This window comes from Catharus ustulatus, chromosome 7 (genome assembly GCF_009819885.2).
Source record: "Catharus ustulatus isolate bCatUst1 chromosome 7, bCatUst1.pri.v2, whole genome shotgun sequence".
Taxonomy (NCBI): domain Eukaryota; kingdom Metazoa; phylum Chordata; class Aves; order Passeriformes; family Turdidae; genus Catharus; species Catharus ustulatus.
Window position 1 is genome coordinate 4,670,704 of NC_046227.1, and position 7,795 is coordinate 4,678,498.

Consider the following 7,795-nt stretch of genomic DNA (forward strand, 5'->3'; position numbering starts at 1 on the left):
GCAACCACAAATATGATATTCCAGCTTCCCACTTCTCAGGCTGGTTATTATGACATTATTAAATGTAAAACAGCCCCTCACTGCAAGGTACCCTATAAAGGCTGTGCTAAAATGGCATTCAGCTCAGGAAGAGGAAGAGGAAGAAGAGAGGCACTGGCAGGAGGCTGCTAACATTGCAATACTTCTCATCCTTTGAAAGATAGATCCAACAAGGGAAAGCTTAGATAGCCACAGTCACATTCCCAGATGCCTTGATTCCCACATCCCCCAATTATCTCAGTATGATTTTAATGTTATAAGAAACCTGCACACTCACTGTAGGGAACAACATTGAAACTAGAAGATAGCATCTTTTTAAAACTGCTATACAAATACTAAGTTCCCAAGAGCTTGCAATTTAAATCTAACCAATCTCCTTTGTCCCTGCCAACTCAGTTAAACACACTAAGTATTAATAAAAGAACTTAATCTGTTATTACCTGTATGTAACATTCACAAGGACAAATCAAAAATGAACACACATGAAATGATTTCACAAATTATTCTGAAGGAGATGCACTGGATTGTGTTCACTGCAGCACAACTAATTTAAAGAAGTCATGGCATTGGGTTTTGTGTTAGACAACCCTTGCATGGCAGCATAACCTTTCAGGACCCAATGTCCCACCTATTTTAAAACCCCCAGAACTACCGAAGTGAAGCTGCTTTCCACTGTGACTTAAACTGTCTTTGCTATAACCAATCACCCAAATCAGCTTTGGCACTTGGGGTCCAGCTGCACTTACTGTTCCCACTTCTAGGATCTAATATTTCTCAAGCAGGAAGGTAGAATTAACCTCCTAAGCAAAGTGTTAAAAACCTGCACATATACACAGAGCAACCCACAGCCAATAATTGCAGTTCTGTCAGCTTAATGATAGGGATGATGAGTTTGGGGAAAAGTATTCAATAACAATACCAGGCATTTTTGAACTACTTTTGGGAGTAACAGTCTTCTAAAATATGTCATCAGCCTCTTGGTGGCAGCTCTGAAGCATCTCATATTGCAAATATCTGACTCTGACAGGAGTTTAACAAGCAGGAGAAAAGCTCTCAGGGCTGACTATTCAAACAGAAGGGGCTGACATACAAGCCTTGCTTATATTGCATTCTAAGAGACCACCAAACACCTGCTTACATGTCTTATATGAAATTGCATTTCTAGATATATTAATTGCAAGGGCTGCAGGCAGAGGCATAGGCAGCTTGCACTGGCTGCCAAACTGGAGGCACAAAGTTTTGGTAGGGTGTTCAAGGTGTTCAGCAACTCCCTACAGCCAGAGTTCCTCACAGGGTGTCCTTTGTCCCTTGTGTTCTGACATCTTGCCTAATCCCACAGGATTTCCACCTCCTGTATCCAGCAGCACTTTCTGCAAGAGTCACTGTGTATCTCCTAAAAACCTCTGATCTCATAGGTCACACAAGAAGCAAAGTGACATTCTTGAGCTTTACCATGTCACTTGCCTGCCTACAGCTAAATTAGGAGTGCTGCAGCAGCAGTCTATTTAGAGCCAGCATAGTTTCTTGACAGACCCTGAGGGAGAGACATTTCTTATATCTACATCACTGCTCCCCAAAAAACAGGCTTGCACTGAGCAGCAGTTCATTGGGAAGATTTTGCAGTGCTTCACCAAGTTTGTTTTCACAAACATTAAGAGCATGGCACAAGTGGCTGAGCTCCATCCTTGTCCAGGTTCATCCATTGTATCACTGGCTGCAGTGAGACCTTCCTGCCTCCTTGGATAAAAGAAAGTTCACTGTGTGCTCTCTCACCTTGGACTGCAGTATGACTGGTTGCTGAGTGTCCCCTCTCCCACTGAAACCATTAAGGGACCCACATTGTCATCTTGTGACATTTTTGAAAAGAGGCTCTTTGCCCCTGAGTGCTTGGAGGAGTGCAAGAAAAGCCTGCCAGGCCTGTCTGCAGCCTCCTTTGCCTGCTGGGTGGAAGACATCTCTCCAGCCATGGGCTCAGCATTGGGAATGAACATCCTGCTGGGACAAGAGGATACAGTGCCACCAGAAAGCTCCTGTTAATGCTACAGAAGAATGCAAGGTCAGAGAGAGCATTGAGTTGGGATGGCTGGGAGGCTGAACCAAAGGCACAGCATCAAGTACAGAGGGATGCCACAGCTGGGAGTGCCACAGGGAACACTGCCACAAGACACAATAACCTCAAACTCCCAGACCTCCAGCCCAAACTCTCAGCTCCATCTTTCCATGTCAGTTCTCTAAACACAGACACTTTTTACACAGGATGCTTAGAAACATTATGATAGTGATTCATAAGAAAAGGAGAGCTCATCAAATGCTTTATGTTCATTTGTGTCCTGTCGACAACTGCAGAACAGATATATTCTAGATAGTTGTGGGAACCTCTGTCAGAGCTTAATAAGCCTTGACAATGCTACTTACATTCTTATCTCATTCTTTCTGAGATATGTATAATGTGAATGATTATATGATAATGTAGTTATGGCCATCTCTCCCCAAAGACAATCATCTTCATGGGTATAATTCAAAATGCACAAATACTATATGAAACCTACACAGGTTTCATAAATCCAAACTACTTACTGCTGAACATGGAAATAGCTGAAAAATTTTGGTTCCTACAGCTTTGTTCTTGCTGGGCCATCTCAAGGTTTGTATAAGACTGAGCTACATGCCACTTAAATTCTAACACAACAGCAAGAATCATGCAGGCAATTAGAAAACAGGGTGTTCCTGTGTATTAAACACATTTTGGAGTGTCTGGGCTTTTCACAGTATTTAAACAAATGCAGGATTCCAATGACAAAGACAGAGAACATACGATCTCAGAGAATGATGCTCATATCTCCAAGCTCTGTGTCTCAAAAGCTATCCATACCTCATTGAGAAGTCTTACTAATGACTGAAGGGAAAATGAGGTCTAGATTGTGAAAGCACCAGATTTCCTAAAAGCAGATATGACCTTTGAGTCTTTTTAGATATCAAGCCCAGTTGAACTCTAACAGAAATCAGCAAAACTCAAACCACATCCCATTAAGCCAGTTAATCCTTTAGTTCTGGTCTGACTCAAGACCTGGAGCACTTCACGTCAAAAGCAAGAGGGGAAAGAAAAAAAGTGAAAGAAAAGAGGCTGATGCCCCATAAGTCACAATGAAACCTCCCAGGCAATGCAGGTATCTGGGGAGTCTGGGCCAGATACCGAGCTACCTTTCAAAACCCTTTCCAAGCCTGAAGTCATTCCATCTCCTAGTAGATTCAAATGGGATCCAAGAGATACAGATCATTCTAAATGATAATTGAATTCCTCTGCTGCATGCTCCAAGGAAAAGTGAGGAAGGAAAAGGCAAGGGAGTGTCTCAGCTCACATGTAGGCTGTGGAGCCCTGCAGATAAAGGAATCCCAGTTGACCAAAGCAACTTGGTGCCCAAAGCAGCACCGAAGGAATTTTGCCCTATGTGAGAGAGCATGCAGAATTTAACATCTTATCCAGTGCCTGATGGTTATGTTTCAAACTACTCAGCACCCCTCCAGGCCTGCCAGCTAGTGCTCTCCTTGGTAGAGTCTTGCCTGGTGGGATATTACTTTTTATCTTCGTTTTTCCTCTTCAGACAGAGTTGGGATTGAATGCATGAGTGAATTTTGTGTTGGGGCTCTGTTGTTTATTAACTCTTATCTACAGTACAATGAGTGCTACAGCACTTCTGGTTAACAAGCTATAAATGAAGAAATGGCAATGTATCTCACTCGTTACAAGGTCTTCTAAGACCTAATTGTCCAATTAAACTAACACCTAAATTATTTTTACTTTTGGCCAAATGACCCACAGTGCAGCGTTTTCCATCCAAATAAAAAGTAGTACCTAAAGCCAAGAAGAAGAGGGGCAAGAAGAAACCTCCACCCTAAAACCTCCATCTTCCCCTCTACCTACTACTATATTCCAAAACACCAAATTCCAAACACTTCACCGTGTGATATTACACACTTCTATTCAAACTACACACCAGTAATTCTAGTTCTATCATTCCATTTTGGAAGCCTTCTCCAAGGGCTCAGGTCAAAAGCAGTGTTCTTTTGGGAATCAGCACCTGACAGCACAGAAAGTTCCAAACTCCCTGTCTTCAGGGTTCCAGGAGTGGGATTCCATGCACACATTCTTGCCTCCATTGCCCTGTGTTCGTGCATACTGCTGTTACATTTAGCCAGGCACTAGCATTTCAGAGCCTGGTTGCCCAGTGATCTATAAACTGGTGCTCATGCCGAGGAAACCGAGGTGCCAAGAAAATGACTGGAAGCTTTACAGGACAGTGGAAAGCAAACTGCAAAGAGTTCTTGGGTGACAATTTCTTCCACGGGAAATGATGGCATGAGGAAGATGAGCTGCCCAAAGGTGAGGCTGAAGGGAGCTCCCAAGTCATCTGGGCAAGGCTGAGAAGCAGACACACCTTCAGGAAGCTGCTCCCCCCGCAGGCAGCGCCCTGGGGCAAGGTGGGGGCTGGCTGAGCTCACCAGCTCTCCCGGGAATGCCTCGTAGCTGCTGCCAGTTGCTGGGGGATGCTGACATCGTCTGGGACAGAATTAGAAAACCTTGAGCCGAAGGACAGCGTGGCACAAGTGCTAAGTCAGCCATGTGCTATATGTGGCACACCAGTTGGTGCCTTCTTTCCCCTTCTTTAGATGCTCATTCCTTTGCCTACTCCTTCAGCAAGGTTTGACTTCAGCCTGCACTGTCCTGTGACTGCTACGTGTCCCTGGCTGCATTCAGGCAAGCAACACCTTATGCAGCACCTAAAGGAGCCAAGGCATCGATCTTCCCTCGAGCCAACAGAGCCCTTCATTTGTCCATGCAATCCAATTTTTGTGCCATTATATAAAGCTGTGTCCAGTGTTTACCATCACTGCCCTATTCCCCACCACCTGCAAATCCCATGGGGCTGCTCCTGACTGTCTGCTGGTGACACCCCTGCAGCTCCAGATCTCCTCCCTTGCTGTCCCCTGCTCCCAGACCACCTTCCTGACAGTCCTAAGATCAAGATCTGTAAAACATGCTGACCAGGCAGTTTTTGGGGCTTGACTCTCTTCTACACAAGTTTCTACAGCTTATCAGGATGTTCTGCAGCTCTGAGCATCCTGGATAGCAAAAGGCTTTGCTGTTTTGTTGAAACTGGCTTCCATGCTGTGAGTACTGAAAAGCCAAATCATTAGCAGATTAATTAGGCACTCTGTGGCACACAGCCAGCATGACAGCTAAAGCTGAGACCTTAATGTTTGCTGGAAGTGGATCCCTGGCTTAATACTTAAAGCAGTGATGAAACATGCAAGAATCAAACCAGACAAGCAGTCCCTGTCTCTCATGGCAAAAATCACACATTGAAGAGAGTACAAGGAACTCTCAGCATCTTGATGTGGAAAATGCACCCAGTCTTTATCAGTTCAAGAATTGCTCAAGCACTGTAAAATGGATTATTTATTCTTTCCAAATCTGTTGTGAAATCTGTAACTCATATATTCCTGATAACTGCCTAAATACCCAGTTCCTTCCTGGATCTTATAAAGTTCTTGACTTCAAACAGTCTTCCAAGGTGTTGGAAAAAACTGGTGTTGGAAAAAAAAGCATCGTTTGCATGTATTAATTTTAAATTTCACTGAACCTCCCTTGTTTGTGTTCAGTGGGCTCCTCCAGGAATATCCCTATATTTACATTGGAGAACAAGACCACTTCTCATTTATGGGCTGAATAAAATACGTGTTTGTTCCATGGGACAGCTGCAGACCACTGCAATGTTTCTGAGATTGCTGCTTGCCAATGGTGCATGTACACTTGGAATTTCACCTGCTGACATTGCAGCCACCCAGTCTTCAGAAGAGGAACACAGCAAATGTTTAACAGCAACAGGTGTCAGATAGGAGTTGATCACAGGAAAGAGAAAACACATTAGCTGAAATTATAGCAAGTAAGTGCACATGGGACAGGAGAAAGCCTCCAGGGAAAGAGTGGAATATGCTGACTGTACTTAGGTGTTTGTAAATAGCATGTATTCTCATACCTTGCCTGAAAGCAAACTCCCATCAGAGCAACCAGCATTTCCCCTGGTGCTTGACCTGGTATATTGCCACGGACTCACTAACAATTCCACTAAACAAATAGGAAGTTAATTGCATTTTCAGGTATTTTAGGCAGCAAAAGGCAGAAGTCTCAAAGGGAGTTCATTATAAAACAGAGTAGAAGCAACAGCACTCACCTTTTCTTCCAACAGCTCCAGGGCTTGCACTGAAATACAGAACATCTTGTCTTCTACTTCACAGTATGGATTTAAGCCATCAGCTCCCACCTCCTGAAGAAGGGCTTGACTCCCTGGGCTACAGGAAGCCCAAATCAGAGCTCTCCTTTTAAACCTGGACCAGAAAGACAGAGCTCTCAATACCCAGTATAGGTATTCCCATTTCCATTTTGGTGCTGCAATTGATACCACCTCTCTGTGACTTTAGCCTGACAAAAGGAATATATTCCACTTGAGAAGTGCCAGAATGAATCACTTCAATGATCTGGATGTAAAACACACTTCCACTATGTTAGTTCAACTAAATCCAGCCCAAATGCATAGAAGGTTTGCATTGGTCAGAACTGTATCCTCATCAATTAAACCAATAAAAACCAGGCAAGCCCCAAGCAAGCTGCCCTCTGTGTCAGTGAGAAGCAGAGCTGACAGGACATGGCTGCCAACCAACACCTTTCTCAATACTGAATTTTCTGGGCCCTTGGGAAAGCTGAAGCTTCATCACTGTTCATTCCCCTCAACATGAATTCTTCTGCAGGAGAGAAGCATCCATGCCCTGCCCAGGAGCTGTGCACCCAAGAAGGAAGATGCCCCTGAATTATCATTTCCAGCTGCTGCTGCTTTCCCTTGCACGTGGATCTTGGCAAGTCCTAGCAAGCACAAGGGAGACCCTGGATTTTGCTTTGGCAATCCTGCTCGCAAAAAGTGGCTGCTAAAAGTGAAAGAGGAACCTTCCTGCTGCAGCCTCTGGAACCCACAGCCTAGGAAAGATGGCACAAAGAACTGTAAACCTCAGCTGCCATGCAAGATCACAGAATCACAGAATATCCTGAGTTGGAAGGGTCCCACAAGGATCACTGAGTCTGACTCCTGGCCCTGCACAGAATCACACCCTGTGCCTGAGAGCATTGACCAAACATTTCCTGAGCTGTCAGGCTTGGTGCTGTGACCACCACCCTGGGGAGCCTGTTCCAGTGCTTGACCACCCCCTGCGTGAAAACCCTTTTCCTAAACCCAACTTAATCCTCTCCTGACACAGCTGCATGCCAGGGACATGTCTCTGCATCACCTGGAATGACTTTGCTCCCTAAGGACATACCTGACATGTTCCCAGAGATGTCTTGGGACACATCCAGGCTTGCTAGGTGGATAAACCTGTGGTGTCCTGTCCCGACACAGGAATAGAAATAAGGACTGCTATCCTCCTCCTCCATACCTGTTTTATCTTCTCATCCAATCAGTATACGATTATTTTGGGTCAGCAATCACAGCACCACCTTTACTGGCAGAATAAAGCATATCCAGACACATCTGCATTATTACACAGGCCACAATTGTGCCAAAAACCCACTAAGTTTGTTCTTCATTCCTGCAATTTCTTCTTCCTTTAAAAAATATATTTGATGGTGGCTTTCAGGATCTTTTTATTGCAAATCACAGGTGATCATAGAAATTATTAGATCATTGCCAATTCTTTCTTGCAATGA